Genomic DNA, 18,439 nt, shown 5'->3' on the forward strand with positions numbered 1-18,439 from the left:
GGCCCACATCAGTTGGCTATGTCTTTATCTGCTGAGTCCTGTATGACTGTGGAAGGCACAGCATGACACAGTTTCCCTCCCCAGGAGCAAAGCCAGCAGGACATGGATCTCCACAAGTGCTGATGGTTGTTATGGGTATGAAGCTTCTTTGTATAATAATGTACATAATTTACTTTATGTTCCTCTTTTGGGAAATGGACTCTGGCCAAGGTTAATGACTCTGTAATACTTAGAACCAGCATGAATTTGGGAGGTAAGGGTGTGTCTAATGTTCCTTAGCAAAATGGTAAATGCCGTGACCTTCAGGACAACTCTGAAGGTCATGGGAAAGAACTCTGAAAACATAAGTTGAAAATATATAATTTCTCAACTATACAAAATATAAGGATACAATATGAATTATATGAGGGGCTTCACAGACCCAAAAGAACAGAGGCAGCTGCACTATGAGCCAGCTTGCCAGAAAGATATAAACACAGGCAGATTTCTTTGTTCAAGGTCAGTCTTGCACAGAGCAAATGTAGGCGCAGGTGTGGTGGAAGTGGTGCTCTCAGAGCTGGAGCCCACCTAGGGAGCTTATTTTCTATGCTTACAAAGGCAGGCAAATCTCTGAGTTCATTTGCTATGTTAAAAAAAAAATTGTCCTTGCTGTCTCTAAGATTCAAGACCCTAGGGTCATAAAATTCTGATTCATGGGGTAATCAAAAGGGAACCTGGGTAATGATTGAATTGATATGTAAATAAAAAACTAAGCTCTGGTCTCCAAGAGCTGAACAATCTAAACAGCTCTCTGGAGAGCCAGCTCTAGCAGAACACAGAGCTATCAGCTTGTGCCCAGGATTGACTTGAGTTGTTTCCTCCACTGCTCCCAAACACCCCTTCCTCAGGACTCTTCTCCAAGCTGAGGCTTGTCCTTGGCACTTATCTGCTATCACTAGTAAAGATTTGGCTGGTCTCTCTAAGTGGCTTTCTGGAGACTCTCGGTTAAATTCTACCAGAAATGTAACTGTTGGGTTCAGACCCAGAGCAAGTGGCTGAAATATAAATTTAACATACAAAAGGGGACCTGGCCTCCAGGTTCTCCCAGCATGCCTCAGTCCTTACTTGTTACAGAGCATGGCTAGCATAGCCCACCTTCTATGCTGAACTTTCCAACCCAGGAGCTGGGTTTTTCTCACCCAGCGGCTCTTCACTATATAATCCAGATACTTTGGTTCTCTTCTCTCTCTGCACTTCTCTTACTGCACACTTTCTTTCTCCATTTCTCTTCTCCCTCCCCTCTGTCTTCCTCTGTATGTCCACTTCATTGATCCTCCTTTTATGGAGTCTATGAGCTTGCCCATAAGCTACCCCCAATAAATCTGCCTTTATACTTTAATTAGGCTTGGATTGACCTATTTTGTCAACAAGGTAACTTACCGGTGACCCCTAAAGCAGAGTGGGATATTAGATTATTAAATAATGCTGGTGGTTAAAGCAATAACTCAGAGAATTAATCCCTTATTCCGTTATCAATTACTTCTCCTTCCTTCCTCTACATTTCCTACTGGAATTACACACTAATAAGATAATGGTATTACAAAAATGTATTCATGTCAGTGATATGTAACTCCATATCTACAAGAAAATATACACTTAATAATGATGGGGAAAGCATGTCTTAACTTACTGATAAAGGGCATATGAAAATGATTGTGCCACTGATTATTTGATTATTTGATCTATGCTAATAATAATTGGTCAGATCCCAGCTCAAAAACACAGAAGATACTTTCAACAAAAGTACAGAATAAAAATCTTGTAACATAAAGATGATGGCTATAAAGGTACAAGAAGCTTACAGAATACCAAATAGATTTGGCCAGAAAAGAAAATCCTCCTGCCACATAATAACACAAAATCTACAGAACAAGGAAGACTTAAAAGCTGCAAGGGAAAAGGTCAAATGACATAGAAAGGCAGAGCTATCTGAATTACATCCAACCTCTCAACAGAGACTCTGAAAGACAGGAGGGCCTGGGCAGATGTCTTACAGCCTCGAAACAACCACAAAGGCAAACCTAGACTCCTATGCCCAGCAAAACTCTCAATCAGCATAGATGGAGAAAACAAAATATTATATGGCAAAACCAAATTTAAGCATTATCTATCCACAAACCCAGCCCTAGAGAAAATACTAGAAGGAAAACTCCAACCCAAAAAGGCTAACTACATCCATGAAAACAGAGGAAATAATCTCACACCAGCAAAACCAAAAGAAGGGAAGTATGAAGGAGCAAGCACACGTGTGTGAGCATGGGCACACACACATGCCTTGCTACAACTAGTACCACAAACATTAAAATAACAGGAATTAACAATCATTAGTCACTAATATCTCCCAACATTAATGGACTCAAATCCCAATAAACAGACACAAGCTAACAGAATGGATGAGAAAAAAGGATCCATTATTTCATTGTATACAAGAAACACATCTCAGCATCAAAAAAAAAAAAAAAACATTATGTCTAAGTAAAGGGTTAGAAAAAGATATTCCAAGCAAACTGAGCTAATGAGCTCGCTGATGTAGCCATATCTATAGCTAACATCTAACAACATAGACTTCAAACCAAAATCAAACGAGATGGAAAAGGACATTTTATAAGCATTAAAGGAAAAATCTACCAAGATGACGTCTCAATTCTGAACATCTACACCAAAATAGTAAAACATACAAACAAATGAACAAAACCCCCAAACCAAAAAGAATCACTAAAGCTTAAATCACACATCAATCCCCACACATGAATAGTAAGAGACTTCAACACCCACTCTCACCAATGGTTAGGACATCCACACAAAAACTAAACAGAAAAAGACTGGAATTAACAGACATTATGACCCAAATGGACACAACATATCTACAGATTGTTTCAAACAAGCAAACTAACAAACAGAATGTGCCTTCTCTTCAGCACCTCACAGAACTTTCTCCAAAATTGACCACATACTTGGTGAAAAAGCAAGCCCTCAACAGATAAAAGAAGATTAAATAGCCCCCAGTATCCTATCAGACTACAAAGGATTAAAGCTTTATTTCAACAACAATAGAAACAAAAGAGTTTACAAACTCATAGACACCAAACAATTCTCTGCTGTTTATCACTGGATCAAGGCAGAAATAAAGAAGGCCTTCCTGGAATTGAATAAAAATTAAGGCACAGCATACAAAACTTATGAAACACAGTGAACATGGTGCTAAGAGGAAAGGCCATAGCAGTAAATGCCTTCATAAAGAAAGTGAGATTTCATAAAAGCAGCTTCATAGCACACCTGAAAGACCTAGAACAAAAAAGAAAGAACACACCTACAAGGAGTAGAATGCAGAAAATAATTAAACTAAAGGTCAGAATCAATAAAAATAGAAGCCAAGAGGATAATATAAAGAACCAGAAAAACAAAGAGTTGGTTCTTTGAGAAAATCAAAAAGACAAACAAAGCCTTATCCAACTTAAGTAAAAGGAGAGAGAACTTCCAAACTAACAAAATCAGAAAAGAAAAGAGGAAATAACTACAGATGCCAAGGAAAGCCAAAGAATTATTAGGCCATACTTTAACACAAAATGAGAAAATCTAAAAGAAATGTACAATTTTATTGATAGATATCACTTAGCAAAATTAAATCAAGATCATATAAACAACTTAAAGAAACCCATAGATCCTCAGGAAATAAAAAGTAGTCATCAAAAGTCTCTCAACCAAAAGAGGCTCAGAGCCAGACAGTTTCTGTGCAGAATTCTACTGGACTTTCAAAGAAGAGCTAATCTAGTGCTCCCCAAATTATTCCACAAAATAGAAACAGAAGAAATATTGCCGAATTAATTTTATGAAGCCACAGACACCCTGATAGACAAACCACACAACATGCAACAAAGAGAATGACAGACCAATTCCCCTCATAAACAGAGACAGAAAAATACACAGTAGAATAACCACAAACTGAATCCAAGAACATCAAAAAGATCATCCACCATGACCAAATAGGCTTCATCCCAGAGATGCAAGGATCGTTCAATATATCAAAATCTGCTAATGTAATCCACTATATAAACAAACTGAAAGACACACACACACACACACACACACACACACACACACACACACACAAAATCATCTCATTAGATGCTGAAAAACCCTTTGACAAAACCCAATACCCCTTCATAATAAAAGTACTGGAGACATCAGGGATACAAGGTATATACCTCAGTGTAATAAAGACGATCAATTTATAGCAAACTAATAGCTAACATCAAACTAAATGGAAAGAAATTCAAGTAACTCCACTAAAATCAGGAACAAGACAAGGCTGTCTACTATCTCCATATCTATTCACTATAGTACTTGATGTCTTAGCTTTAGCAACAGAAACAAAACCAAAATGAAATGAAAGCTACATACCACTTGGAATTAAATTAATTCAGGGTTAGGAGAAATGATATCTCCTCAGAAGACCACTAGAATCCTGAAAAACTCAGAAGAGTGCTACAAACATAAAGGCCAAGAGTTGCAACTCAGTGTGAGATGTTCACCTAGGATGGGGGAAGCCCAGGGTTTGCCTTCCGGTTACTTTTACAGAACTAATAATGTGACTCACTGTCTTATTTCTGTGAGACTGGACTTACAGATTACACTTCTGTGAAACTTTAGAGTTACCAGCCTAGTTTCTGTTTCCATGGTGAATTCAAGTCTGGACTATTTCTTGCCTGAATGTGTTAAATCTTCTCACTAGATAAACTCGGTCAGTCAGAACCTCCTCTCCGTTCTGCCCCCACAGTGCAGAGTTGCGATAAATGCGCAGTGCCTCAGAAGTTCATTGTTGAGCTCAGATTTGTGGCTCTCTTATCAGGTTCAAGTTGATGAAGGAGTCCCCCTGAAGATCTGCTTATCTCAGTTCTGTAAATGGATTCATAAGCTTCAGCAGCAGAAGAAAATCAGTTTCGCTACTGGGGACTCAGAGCCTTCCACTCCTGAAGTGAAGCCCTGTGCTTTTGTTACCTGGTCAGGTAAAGCATGAGCTATGCCTGTAAGTCACTCTGGGTGGCGCTAAGGCTGAGGAGGTGGCTCAGCAGACACAGTGCTTGTTGAACAATCCCAAGGATCAGGGTTGGCATCCTCAGACCCCATGTAAAAACCGCATGGACATAGTGGTCCGACTGTACTCCAAGTACACTAGGCAGAGACAAGGAATCCCAAGAGCAAGCTGGCTAGCCAGATGAGCTAAAACAGCAAGGCCTAGGCTCAGTGAGGAACACGGTCTGGTCTCAGGAGATAAGGTGGAGAGCAATTGGCTCCTAATGTCAGTCTTGGACTTCTGCATTTATGTACATGTCTGCATATATGTACACATGTCTGCATATATGTACACATGTCTGCATATTGTCCCTGCCAGGGGGGACCCAGTTACTCAGGGTCCCGAAGAGGCTTTCTACCTGTGGGCCAAATGAGGGTGAAGAGAAGAAGGAGACCAAGCAAGATTCTATTGTCAAGATCTCGTTTATTGGGATGAACGTTACAGCTTTTAAGGCTTTCAGGTAGGGGGAGTGACCTTTGTGAAACATGAAGGAGGGGGAGATGAGGGTATAGGCAGTGATAGCTGGAGGCAAAGAGGTCAGGCGATGAGGATGAGGTCAGGCGGTAGACACCGGTTGTTGACTCAGGAGATAACTGGTATCTGCTCGAGCTGAGGCATCCCTTGAATGTAATCTTCCTGTGCCGTAAATTCATGGGCGAGGCTTTCATCCAACAATCTTAAGACTGTGGCAGTCATCTTAGGGGTGAATATCTGTGGCCAAATAGCCCAGAGTCACCTAGCCACTTTGAGCCATGCAGTCAAAAAGCAGCTAGGCCCAAATCCAATATGGCTCCCTACAGCATATATGTACACGTCTACATACACATACACATGCATGTGCACACACACCTGCACTGCCACCCTATGACTATGTGGCACATACATACCACCCATACATACGCCCCACCCACCAAAAAAGAGTAGAGTAGCACTTGTACTATTTAGTCCTTTATTTCTGGTTTCATTCTTGTAAACCTAGAATTATGTTTGTTAGCCTAATTGACCGGAGAAAGAAAATCAAGGGCCACATAGATCCTAGCCAAGAAAAGCCAATTCATCCCTACTTTTAAAATCATGATTCTCCAGGCCAATAAGGAGCCCTGTCTCAAAGTAAGATGGGTGGCGCATGAGTAACAACACCTGAGGCTGTCATCTGACCTGCACACCGACCCACTTGCACCAGCACACATGCACACCCACACATATGCACCTGTACATACACAGAAGATAGTATTTTAAAACGATCATAGAAATCATTTCTTAATGGTATGTTCTATAAGATGTAGGGTAATATAAACCATATGAACATTCATTATTAGCACAGCAATTAAATTTTACTGCTTTACTGTATCTCATTTTGTATAATGCATATGTAGTATGCATAAGCAACTCCAAAATTTCTACCAGTGAACTCCTATAGTTTATAAACACCTTCAGCAAAGTGTCTGGATACAAGATTAATTTAATATGGTAGCCTTCCTAAAGACAAATGACACGTGGACTGAGAAGAAAATCAGGGAGACAACACCCCTTTCAATAGCCAGAAACAATATAAAATAAATTGGAGTACCGTAATCAACCAAGTGAAAGACTCACTTGTATGATAAAATCTTCGAGTCTTTGAAGAACGAGACTGAAGAATATATCAGAAGATGCAGAGATCCTAGGAATTGGCACAATTAACATAGTAACAACGGCCATCAGATCAAAAGCAATCAATCTATAGATCCAAAGCAATCGCCATCAAAATGCCAACACAATTATGTACAGACTTTGAAAGTACAATGCTCACTTTCTTATGGGAAAACAAAAAAACTCAAGATAGTTAGAGACCATCATGAACAACAAAGGAACTTCCCGAGGCTTCAGAATCCCTCATTTCAAACTCTACAGCAGATCAATAGTAATAACAACCACATGATGGTATTCACATAAAAACAGACACATTAATCAGTGGAATTGAATTGAGATCCAGACAGAAGTCCACACACCTATGAGCACCAGATGTTTTATAAAGAAGCCAGAAATACACAATGGGGAAAAAAAGCATCTTCAACAAATGGTGCTGGTCAAACTGGATATTGGCATGAAGGAGAATGCAAATAGATTTGTATCTGTCACCCTGCACAAAAAAACCAAGTTCAAATGCATCAAGGACCTCAACATAAAACCAGATACACCAAACCTGATATAAGATAAAATATAAAAATGCTGCGCGCCCAACGTCTCGCCAGCAAGAACGACGCGCGGACACCAGGATCCTTCTGCAGCAAAGCGTTTATTACATCTTGAAGAGGAGAGACCGAGCCCCAGAATGGCGCTGCTTATATACACCCTAATGTGGTGTGTCCACACCTGATTGGTTGCTTACCCATGATCTCATTAGGCACGCCCCGGAGTGGGCAAAGACCTGGCACGAAGGCACTCTTGCACATGCGCACACAGTTAACTTCCTGAAAGGAAGTCGGCTGGTGCGGCGGAGGCCAGTGCCATCTTGTAATGGTGAAAGCTATCCCAGCTTTCCACGTGGGGCACAGTGGAAGCCAGCACCATCTTGTGGTGGCGAATGTTATTGCGGCCCTCTACATCTCCCCCTTATTATTTTATTAATTAATAACAATAAATTATTGTCTAGGCTGGTCTAGGTCCCTGCAGTTACGTCCATCTGCTGTGGCTCCTGTCTTAGGTCGTTCCTCTATGTCAGAGCCTTATCGAAGGATAACCCTATCACCACCGGGCCCCGTGTACTGTGCATGAGGAAAGTTGCCCGTCTCTGGATACCACAGTGCTGTGTGACAGTAACTGAATGACCTAGGGCGAACTCTAAAAAGAGGCCAGCCAGATGATGAGTTAGTGGGGGAATCATGATCACCCTATCACATGCAATGAGGAAACCTCAGCGATGTGGAAGGGCTGATCAAAGAATCATTGAGTCTCTCTCATCCCAGTGCAATGGATCCACAGATCCATGGGGTGCAAGAGCAGAGAACTCAGATACTGACTAATTTTTGAAGATAGATCACCAAATTTTAGGGGAGGCCCCTTGTTCAATGGCCACAAGTGCTTGAGTGATAACGACCTTGTCACGTTTCTGTTGAGATCTGAGTTTGCAAACCAACCATAGCATGAACACTAATCCACAGCATAGGGCTGCACCAAACAGAGCCACTCCCGATAAGTAGTGGGCACCTCATTTGGTTCACCTGAGCTGTTACCACCAAGGGCCGTAGTCAAGCCGCTCCTATAATAGAATTTAGAATTCCCAATTGTTAGCAACTACTCCAGAAAGTTCACCCACTGTGCTTGCCTAACAATAGATTGGGGGAGGGTAACTCTAGACACTGCAGACACAATGGCTGCAGCAGTAATGGCTGCTACAATAGCAGCGAAAGTGTCAAGGTCTTTTCCAGGACAGTTCAGGATCAGTCATTTTTCTCTGGAACAACCAGCAGACAATGGAACCATTTCTGAGATCTGTACAACCAGTGCAGAGTTCCCCAGTCCACAGCAGCTTTACGCAGGTGGCATTCCTGTGAAGCCACAGTCTGTAAAATGACCAGTTAAGGCAGCAAGAGTCACCAGGGAAATGAGGGGGGCAGCAACGGCTGGAGTCTAGTCTTCTCCAGCAAGCAGCAGTGCACAGAGGGTCAGAGAGCGGGCCATAGTGGGACGGGACACATGCAGCGGTAACACTGACTGCAGCAACGGCAAAATCTCTGTGATGACAAAGGATGAGGGGGAATCTTCCATCTTCCTCTCAGGGCAGAGGAATGACTCCAGGGACCCGAACCACGAGAGCTGAATCTTCATGCAACCAGGATCAGCAAGTCTCACCAACCACCTCTGGCAGCTGGCACACTCTTGTAGCATCCTGTAGTGTTGGGAGCAGCCTTGAGATGGCGAAAGCAGCCTTCAAGTTAAAAAGCAATTATGTTCTAACCTTATGCTGGAATAATAAGCAATATTCTTCAGGTTAAAAAGCAATTATATTTTAGCCTTATGATAGAACAAAAAACAATAGCCTTAGGTTAGATCAAAGCAGCAATCAATTGATCATTCAATCAATGATCAATCCCACCCCTCACCCAATCAATTGCCCATCTCTGGCGAGCCACAAAGAACAGCTCAGGACTGGACCTCTGTGCCTCCGCCAGTACAATACTAACACCTGAGGAAGGTATCCAGGCCATATCCACGGGCGTTTATGGCCCCTTACCCCTAAATACTCTTGGCTTGATTTTGGGTAGAGCTTCCCTCTCCCTGAAAGGACTCCAGATCACACCTGGGGTTATAGACCCCGACCACCAAGGAGAAATACGGGTCCTGGCCAGTGCCACAAGTGGCCCGATACTTATACCTACACAACAAGCCATTGCACAGTTATTGTTACTCCCTAAGCTGCCAGTCAGAAATCCACATCATAAAGATGCCAGAGCCCCGGGAGAACAAGGAATATCTGAGGTGTTTTGGGTCCAGAAAATATCTGCTTCTCGGCCTATGCTTACTTTGAGTCTGAATGGAAAAACTTTCCAAGGACTTTTAGACTCGGGAGCTGACGCCACAGTTATTTCTGACAGGTTTTGGCCTGCTGCCTGGCCATTAACTGATTCAGCCACTCACTTACAAGGAATTGGACACTCTAAAAATCCACGAGTCAGTGCTCAGACTATTAGATGGACAGATCCAGAAGGAAATTCAGGAACTGTGATTCCCTATGTAATACCTGACTTGCCAATTAACCTCTGGGGGAGAGACATCCTTTCCCAGATGAATGTTATCATGTGTAGCCCTAACGAGGCAGTTACAAAACAGATGTTGGCTCAGGGATTTCTACCTGGACAAGGATTGGGAAAACAGGCACAGGGCATTAAAGAACCATTGGTTATGACACAGAAACTAGATCGAAGAGGTTTGGGATCTCCGCCTTCACATTTTCCTTAGCGGCCACAGTCATGCCTGCCCCCCAGGCTCATACAGAAATTGTCTCTCATGCAGAGAAAATCTCTTGGAGAGATAATGTCCCTGTCTGGGTTGATCAGTGGCCGCTAACTCAAGAAAAACTGATAGCTGCTAGACAGTTAGTGCAGGAACAGTTAGCAGCTGGCCACATTGAGCCATCCTCTTCCCCCTGGAATACCCCAATTTTTGTCATTAAGAAAAAATCTGGCAAATGGAGGCTCTTACAGGATCTTCGCGCAGTAAATAAAGTTATGGTACCCATGGGAGCACTACAACCTGGTCTTCCTTCCCCTGCTGCCATTCCTGCTGAGCTTTTTAAAATTATTATCGATTTAAAGGATTGCTTCTTTACCATACCTCTTCACCCAGAAGATTGTCACCATTTTGCATTCAGCATTCCCCAAGTTAATTTCCAGGGTCCTATGGACCGCTTTCATTGGCGTGTCCTTCCTCAGGGCATGGCCAACAGCCCTACCCTGGCTCAAAAATACGTAGCCCAGGTAATCCAGCCCATCAGGAGAGCTTGGCCTCAAATTTATCTTCTTCATTACATGGATGATATATTATTGGGTGGTCCTGATAAGCAACAGGCCTTTTCATGCTTCCAACAACTCCAAGAGGCCCTTAGCTCCCGGGGACTTAAAATTGCCCCTGAAAAGATTCAAATACAAGACCCATATTTCTATCTGGGATATGAACTCGAGTTCGAACAGATCCGTACCCCCAAAGTTGAACTCCAGCTTTCATCCCTTAAAACTCTACATGATTTTCAACAATTACTTGGAAACCTTCAATTTATCCGCCCCTATTTAAAGATTCCCCCCGAGGCTTTAGTCCCTCTTAATGAACTTCTTTCAGGAGATTCTCATCCCTTGTCCCCCCGAGTCCTCACACCCCAGGCCACCTTGGCACTACAACAGATAGGTCAGGCTATCTCCTCTCAGGTCTCATTCCAGATACATTATGCTTCCCCCCTATATTTTATTGTCTGTGCTACTACACATACCCCAGTGGGAGTCTTTTGGCAACAACCCCGGGCTCCAAAAGAAAAAGGACGCCCTCTATTTTGGGTATATCTTCCCTCCAATCCAAACAAGGTTTTGGTCACCTATTACTCCCTATCTGCTGCCTTAATTAAAAAAGGAAGAAAAATGTCTAGACAATATTTTGGAAAAGATCCTGACATTATTATTGTTCCCTATACTTCAGTGCAAGTTGATTGGCTACTTCAGTCTAATGACGATTGGGCCATAGCTTGCGCCTCCTTTGCAGGAATTATAGATAATCATTACCCAAATGACCCCCTTATACAATTCATAAAAATACATTCCTTGACCTTTCCTAAAGTTACCTCCAAGACCCCGTTGCATGAAGGTGCCTTGGTATTTACAGATGGCTCCTCAACTGGCAAAGCTGCCTATGTTATACAGGAACAAGTCACCACAATACAGTCCCCATACTCCTCTGCCCAGCTTGTTGAGTTGTTTGCTGTACTTCAGGTCTTTAAAAAATTAGCAACAACCCCATTTAATCTATATACTGATAGTGCCTATGTGGCTCACTCTATTCCAGTATTAGAAACGGTCCCATATATTAAGCCTGCTTCTACTGCTTCCAAGTTGTTTGTAGAAATTCAATCCCTTATTATTAAGAGAACAGAGCCATTTTTCGTGGGACACTTAAGGGCCCACTCTGGTCTAGGTGGCCCTCTGTCAAAAGGGAACACCTTGGCTGATGAGGCCACTCGTGCTATATTCCCTGCCCTTATAGACCCCATAGATCAGGCAAGGCGGGCTCATGCACTACACCATCTAAATGCCTCCACCTTGCGTCAGATGTTTAAGATCTCCAGAGATCAAGCAAGAGAAATAGTTAAGTCCTGTGGAGGATGCGCCACATTATTGCCAGTTCCCCACTTAGGAGTCAACCCCCAGGGACTGGTCCCCAACGAACGATGGCAAATGGATGTCACCCACCTTCCCTCCTTCGGAAGGCTAAAATACCTTCATGTCACCATAGACACTTATAGTGGGTTCATTCATGCGTCCCCCCTTTCAGGAGAAGCGTCGCGTGATGTGATCACCCACACTTTACAGTGTATGGCTACCATGGGAAAGCCACAGATTATCAAAACTGACAATGGTCCTGGATACACGGGGGCTAAATTTCAACAATTTTGTGCCCAGTTTGGTATTAAACATATTACAGGTATTCCATATAATCCTCAGGGCCAGGGCATAGTAGAACGGGCCCATCAAACCTTAAAAAACATGCTTCAACGTCTAACAACAGTCACAGATGCTTATTCTCCTCTGACACCTCGAAATAGGCTCAATCATGCCCTTTTCGTACTTAATTTCCTATCTCTTGATATTGAGGGCAGGTCAGCTGCTGACCGTTTGTGGCACCCTAAGTCACAAGATTCCCATGCGTTAGTATGATGGAAAGATCCCCTCACGGGACACTGGAAAGGACCGGACCCCATCCTCATTTGGGGACGAGGATCTGCTTGTATATATGACAAAGAGAATGCTGGCCCAAGGTGGTTGCCAGAAAGACTCATAAGAACTGTTAACCCACCAATGTCCAGAATGGAGCTGTCGTCTCCTCCTGAGACTTATCCCTTTTCTCTTCCAGATGCTGCTCTGGAAAAAGCTCCTTTTGATCCTGCTACTGACAGAGGTGATCTCCATCCCTCCTCGCCAACAGCCCAAGTACTCTAACAATAGACATATGCCTTGGAACTACACCTGGATAGTTCTTACAGAAAGACAAGATGTGGCTTGGTCAATTTCACAAATCTCTACTGCTATCTGGTGGCCTACTTCACTCCACCCAGACCTCTGTAAATTAGCCCTCGGGGCCGGGGCCCCTTGGGGCCTTGAACATCAGCTTGAGTTACAAGTAGCCCCAGAGGATAACATGCCCCACACTCAGAGCCAACAAACCCACAATTTGTTCATTTCGACCCACAGATCTGCCCAGCCTGGCTGCGATAATGCAATCAGACGCACCTTGCTTCAGGCCACTGACTTTTATGTATGCCCTGGATATCACAGAGGTCGTACATTCCACAATAAGTGTGGTGGCGAGTCAGATCACTATTGTGCCTCCTGGGGATGTGAGACCACTGGAACAACTTATTGGAAACCAACTTCTTCCTGGGATTACATCACAGTATCTAGAAATTTTTCTCCCCCCTCTAACTATCTCCATCGCAACCCCCTCTGTAAGAGCAGTGAACCATCCACCCGAGGTTGGTGTCTTCCCCTAGATATTAAATTTACCAATCACGCAAAGGGCAAGGATTGGGCACATGGCTTCTCATGGGGCCTTCGTCTATATCAGGTTGGGTCAGACACAGGTCTCACTTTCACCATAAAACTTCTCAAAGAACCTGTCCATGCTTCCAAGCCAATACCAATTGGGCCTAATCCCATTTTAGTACCTCCACTCCAATCTCCTTCAGAACCACAGTCCCCTACTTCTGCTAGTCATGTTCCCACATTGTTAGTTTCTTCTCCCCAGAACCTCGTCCTTACCCTAATAAATCAAACCTTTCTTACGCTCAATGCTACTTCCCCCGATCTTATGGATAATTGCTGGCTATGTTATCACTCTCAGCCACCCTTTTATGAGGGAATTGCTATTCCTGGCACGTTTTTTCCCACCAATGATTCTAGACATTGCCGCTGGCAACCTGGAGAATGGAATGGTTTGTCCCTCTCCCAGGTCTCTGGATTGGGCCTTTGTGTTACCCTTATAACTCCCCCCTTACAGTATGCCCACCTTTGTAATCTCACCCTTGCCCCTGATAAAAACAGTCAATACCTGTTGCCCCCTAATGATGCCTGGTGGGTTTGCCTCGATGGCCTTACTCCCTGCCTTTCAACTGAGGCCTTTTCCCCCATGAAGTCAGATTTTTGTATTCTTGTACAATTAGTTCCTCGATTAGTTTATTATCGTTCAGAGGAATTTTTTCATCTCTGGGATCAGTCTTCTGACCTATCCCCCACCTTGGTCCGTCAGCGACGAGAACCTATTTCTGCCATCACCATATCAGTACTCCTTGGCCTTGGTGCCGTGGGAGCAGGAACAGGTATCTCTTCACTCGTTCTCTCTAAATCCAGGTACCAAGAACTCAGCGCTACCATCGATGCTGACGTCCAAAGACTCCAGCAAGGGGTTGACGACCTGTCTGACTCTCTGTCTTCCCTCGCAGAAGTGGTCCTTCAGAATCGCAGAGGACTTGATCTGCTCTTTTTACAACAAGGAGGACTCTGTGCAGCACTCAAAGAAGAGTGTTGCTTCTATGTAGACAAAACAGGCATGGTAAAAGAGAGTATGAAAAAGGTTAGAGAAGGCTTAGAAAAGAGAAAGAAAGAGAGAGAAAAAGATGAAAGCTGGTATCAGAACTGGTTTTCAACCTCCCCATGGCTTACCACCTTACTGCCCTCCATTTTAGGACCACTGGTAGGATTAATTTTGCTTATTTCATTTGGCCCTTGGGCTCTCAGTAGACTTACAGGCTTTATAAAGCGACAAATAGATGATTTAATGGCTAAACCTATACAGATTCATTATCATAGGTTGGCTATAGAGGATCAACAAACACAAGACAAAAATATTATCCCACCTCAGACACTTACCACTCCCATCTCCACCCAACCTAAGAAAGGGCATTTCTGCCCCAGGACCTAATAAGGGGAGGTGTCCCAGGCCCTCCACCCTCTTGGTGACAAAGTTCCTTCTACCTTTGCTAAGGGAGGCGAGATGAGACACTACAAGGGGATGCCTTTATACAAAGCTCCTGGGCCCCCTGAGAGACAAGCCTGGCTCTTTTGATGCTCTTTATAAGATCCCTAATTAATACTTTGTCTGTGGTTACGGGGACCCGTGATTTTCAACACGCTCATGGCATGTAAGCAACAACCCGAAACCACTCAAGCTAGGCATATGCAGGTCCATTGTCATCACCATGAGATGAATGATCGAGGTGTGTGCCTTGCTATCAACCACCTCCCCCTGTGAGCTGAACTGGACAGTCAATGACGGGTAAGAGAGCAACATTCTCTGACCATTTGAGGCCTAAGACAGGAGGGCCGCCATAAGCTGCTGCCTTATCCAATGACGGGCCTAGAGACCTAAGAATGGTTTGCTCCAACCTAAGACAGGCGCAGTTCCCGAGGGGCTCTCTCATGGCTTAAAGTCCTGCCCGAGACCACCCTGCCTGCTTGTGCCTTCCCTTGCCTGAGCTAAGTGTTGTTCGCCTCATGGGCCTCTGTATCCAGACAACATACGTGAGAGTTAACACCAGCCAAAAATACCAGAAGTCAGGCCTCTATCCCTACCTTAGCAAAAAGAAAAAAAAAAAATGTTACCACCATGGTCCTTCTAAGTAAAGAAAAAGGGGGAGATGTTGGGAGCAGCCTTGAGATGGTGAAAGCAGCCTTCAAGTTAAAAAGCAATTATGTTCTAACCTTATGCTGGAATAATAAGCAATATTCTTCAGGTTAAAAAGCAATTATATTTTAGCCTTATGATAGAACAAAAAACAATAGCCTTAGGTTAGATCAAAGCAGCACCTGCAGCTCTACATAAATTCAATAGATAGCATAAATCTAGGTGTCAGATCACTGAGTACTGGTGGTCAGGCACTGACGGTCAGGTCACTAAGCAACCCACCCTGCTGTTCCCCCGCTTGGCTGATTTACCTGGCCAATATCCTGGTTATCAAGCCAGGCCCATTCTTTGTGGTCACCCAACCCCTCCCCACATTTTGCTTCTACCAGTATATCTTCAGCCTGAGAAAAATTAAAAATTGTCAGCTTGATCAGACTTCTTGACTTGCTGTCCGTTCTTTGCGTCTCTTGTCCCCCATTCTCTCCTAGGTGTACCCCAGACCCTGGTCGACTGCCCTGCGGGTCGGGGCACTGTAGAAAAAACACAAACATTCCCTCTTCCCCATATAAAATATCTGGACAGGATCATGTTAATATGTGGATCTCTCTATTTCACCTAGGCAGAAGTATGCCTAGTTGTAGGGTGCCATAAACTTTGGCATCCAAATTTTAAAATTGAAATAAAAGGCGCATTATTTAGCATACAGGGATAACTCCCCCTTTTTATTTATTAAGATATAGTAAAGATATTATTTATTAAGGTAAGTCCTCGAGGATTAAATTGAGGACACTGAGCACTTGTATTTATAAATTGACTTGTATACCAAAATATTGTCTCCAGCATTATTGTTTTGGATATATAAAGAATGAGATTTTTTGACTAATTGTTCCTATGTAAAGCCTATAATCTGTCTGGTATCATTGTCCTCCCTTGTTAAGGGGCCCAGGCAATCCAGTTTGAGTTCTTAAATGGTCTATTAAGGAACAGTACTTAGTGCTCTAAACCACTAAGCCATTTCTCTAGCACCTCACAAACTTTATTTACCTAAACATAGGCATTAATTAGAAATGTCAAATCCTGTAAATATTGTCCAATTTCAGTCTTACTAGAAATCCCTGAGCTGGCAGGGTGAGGCTGGGAGTTGAAAGTAAGCAAATGGAGTCTTCCTCTTTTCATATCAACTCTATTACCATTTTCAAAGTTAGGTATGAGCCTAAGGTTTAATTTATTTGTCTGAGCCAGAGCACTGAAAGGACAGTGAGTTGTCAGACAATTTACACTGAAATCACTCACTGATTTTAAGTAGAAAACCTATCTCTAATAAAGCATTAAGTAATTGAAATCAATTGTAAACCACAAGCCACACATTGGCTATCAGTATGTGAATTGAAAGCTTGATTTAAAAACAGTGGCTAAACCACGGAATTTAATAATCTGTGCTGAAGTAATAGAAACTCAAGAGAATAAACAAGTGATCCAATCATACATGTAGCCTTTTCATTAGATGAACCACCTATAAATACACTAAGCGCATTTCCTATGGGTTGTATGCACACATATATAGGAAGTACAAAAGCATGTAAAGAGTAAAATTATCAATTTTGTCTGAAAAATTTGTATATGTAATAGGCCAAATATCAGTATTTTGTAATAACCAATTAACTGTTGTTTGGAATAAGATATGTTTTACCAGGTTTCTTTTTAAAATAAAGTACAGTTTCAGAGGTTCAGTCCTTTATCACAGTGGTGGGAAGCATGGCAGCATGCAGGCAGACATGGTGCTGGAGAAGAAGCTGGGCTCTACATTTTGATCTACGCTTAGCAGGGGACTGCGTGCCTTACTGGGCATAGCTTGAGAATAGGCTTGAGATCTCAAAGCCTACCTGACAGTGACAAACTTTCTTCAAGGAGGTCATTTCTTCTAATAGAGCTACTCCCTATGGGCCAACCATGTAAACAATGAGTCTAAGGGGCCATACCTTTTCAAACCACCACAAGATTCCATGTTACTTATACCTGTCGGAATGACTAAGATCAAAAAGAGCTCATGCTGGCAGGAATGTGGAGCAAAGGGAGTACTCCTCCATTGCTGGTGAGAGTGCAAACTTGTATGGCCACTTTGAAATTTAATAAGGCAGTTTTTCAGAAAATTGGGGATTTATGTGCCTTAAGACCCGCCTATACCACTCTAGGGCATATACCCAAAAGATGCTCAACTATGTTCATAGCAGCTTTGTTCATAGTAGCCAGAAACTCGAAACGACCTAGGTGTCCTTCAACCAAAGAATGATAAAGAAAATGTGGCACATTTACACAATGGAGTAAAAAGCTGTTAGAAAGAAATGACATCATGAAATTTATAGACAAATGGATGACACTAAAAAAAAATCAACCTGATAGGCAACCCAGACCCAGAAAGACAAACATGGTGTGTACTCACCTGTAGCTGTGAAGTAGAGGACGTCATGCTATCACAGACCCAGAGAGGCCAAGTGACAGGAAGCGCTCTAATTGGCACACATGGATTTCCCTGGGAAGGGGAAATAAAATAGCTTTTGTGGGTGGACTGGGGGTGGGTAGGGATGGGAATAGGAGTTATCAGGTGGTAGGAGGAGATGACTGGAATTGGAGGGCATTGGGGGTGAGTTTTGCAGAAACCTGGTGCAGTAGAAGCTCCCAGCGAGGACTATTAGTAATGGAGGATGTGGAGCCTGAACTGGCCATCCTTTGTAGCCAGGTAAGGCTTCCAGTGTACATCAACCCAGCCTCCAAGCCTTCAACCTACTGATCTATCCTGCCTGCAAGAAGCTGGGGCAAGAGAGGCAGAGAACTCATGGGAGTGGCCAGCCAATGACTGACTGGTCTAATTTGACAGAGCCACGAGAGGGAGCCCATGCCCAATACTGCCCCACAGGAGCCTGGAGAGCCCAAAGACCTAGGATAGAAAATCGTTTTTATATAAAT

At 43.1% G+C, this 18,439-nt stretch overlaps 2 long non-coding RNA genes across 2 annotated transcripts in view; one reads left to right on the forward strand and one right to left on the reverse strand.

The window, feature by feature from the left end:
- LOC147996949 (uncharacterized) lies at nt 1–15,910 on the forward strand. The gene is made up of 3 exons (XR_015652445.1): nt 1–135; nt 4,889–5,045; nt 12,710–15,910. It is a non-coding gene; the product is annotated as an uncharacterized LOC147996949 (long non-coding RNA).
- The window catches only part of LOC102551569 (uncharacterized), a 14,408-nt gene continuing 1,488 nt past the window's right edge, over nt 5,520–18,439 (reverse strand). The window contains 2 exon segments of the long non-coding RNA NR_190567.1: nt 5,520–9,023; nt 17,916–18,005. This is a non-coding gene — a long non-coding RNA (uncharacterized LOC102551569).

Source organism: Rattus norvegicus, chromosome 1 (genome assembly GCF_021556685.1).
Source record: "Rattus norvegicus strain SHRSP/BbbUtx chromosome 1, alternate assembly SHRSP_T2T, whole genome shotgun sequence".
Classification (NCBI taxonomy): Eukaryota; Metazoa; Chordata; class Mammalia; order Rodentia; family Muridae; genus Rattus; species Rattus norvegicus.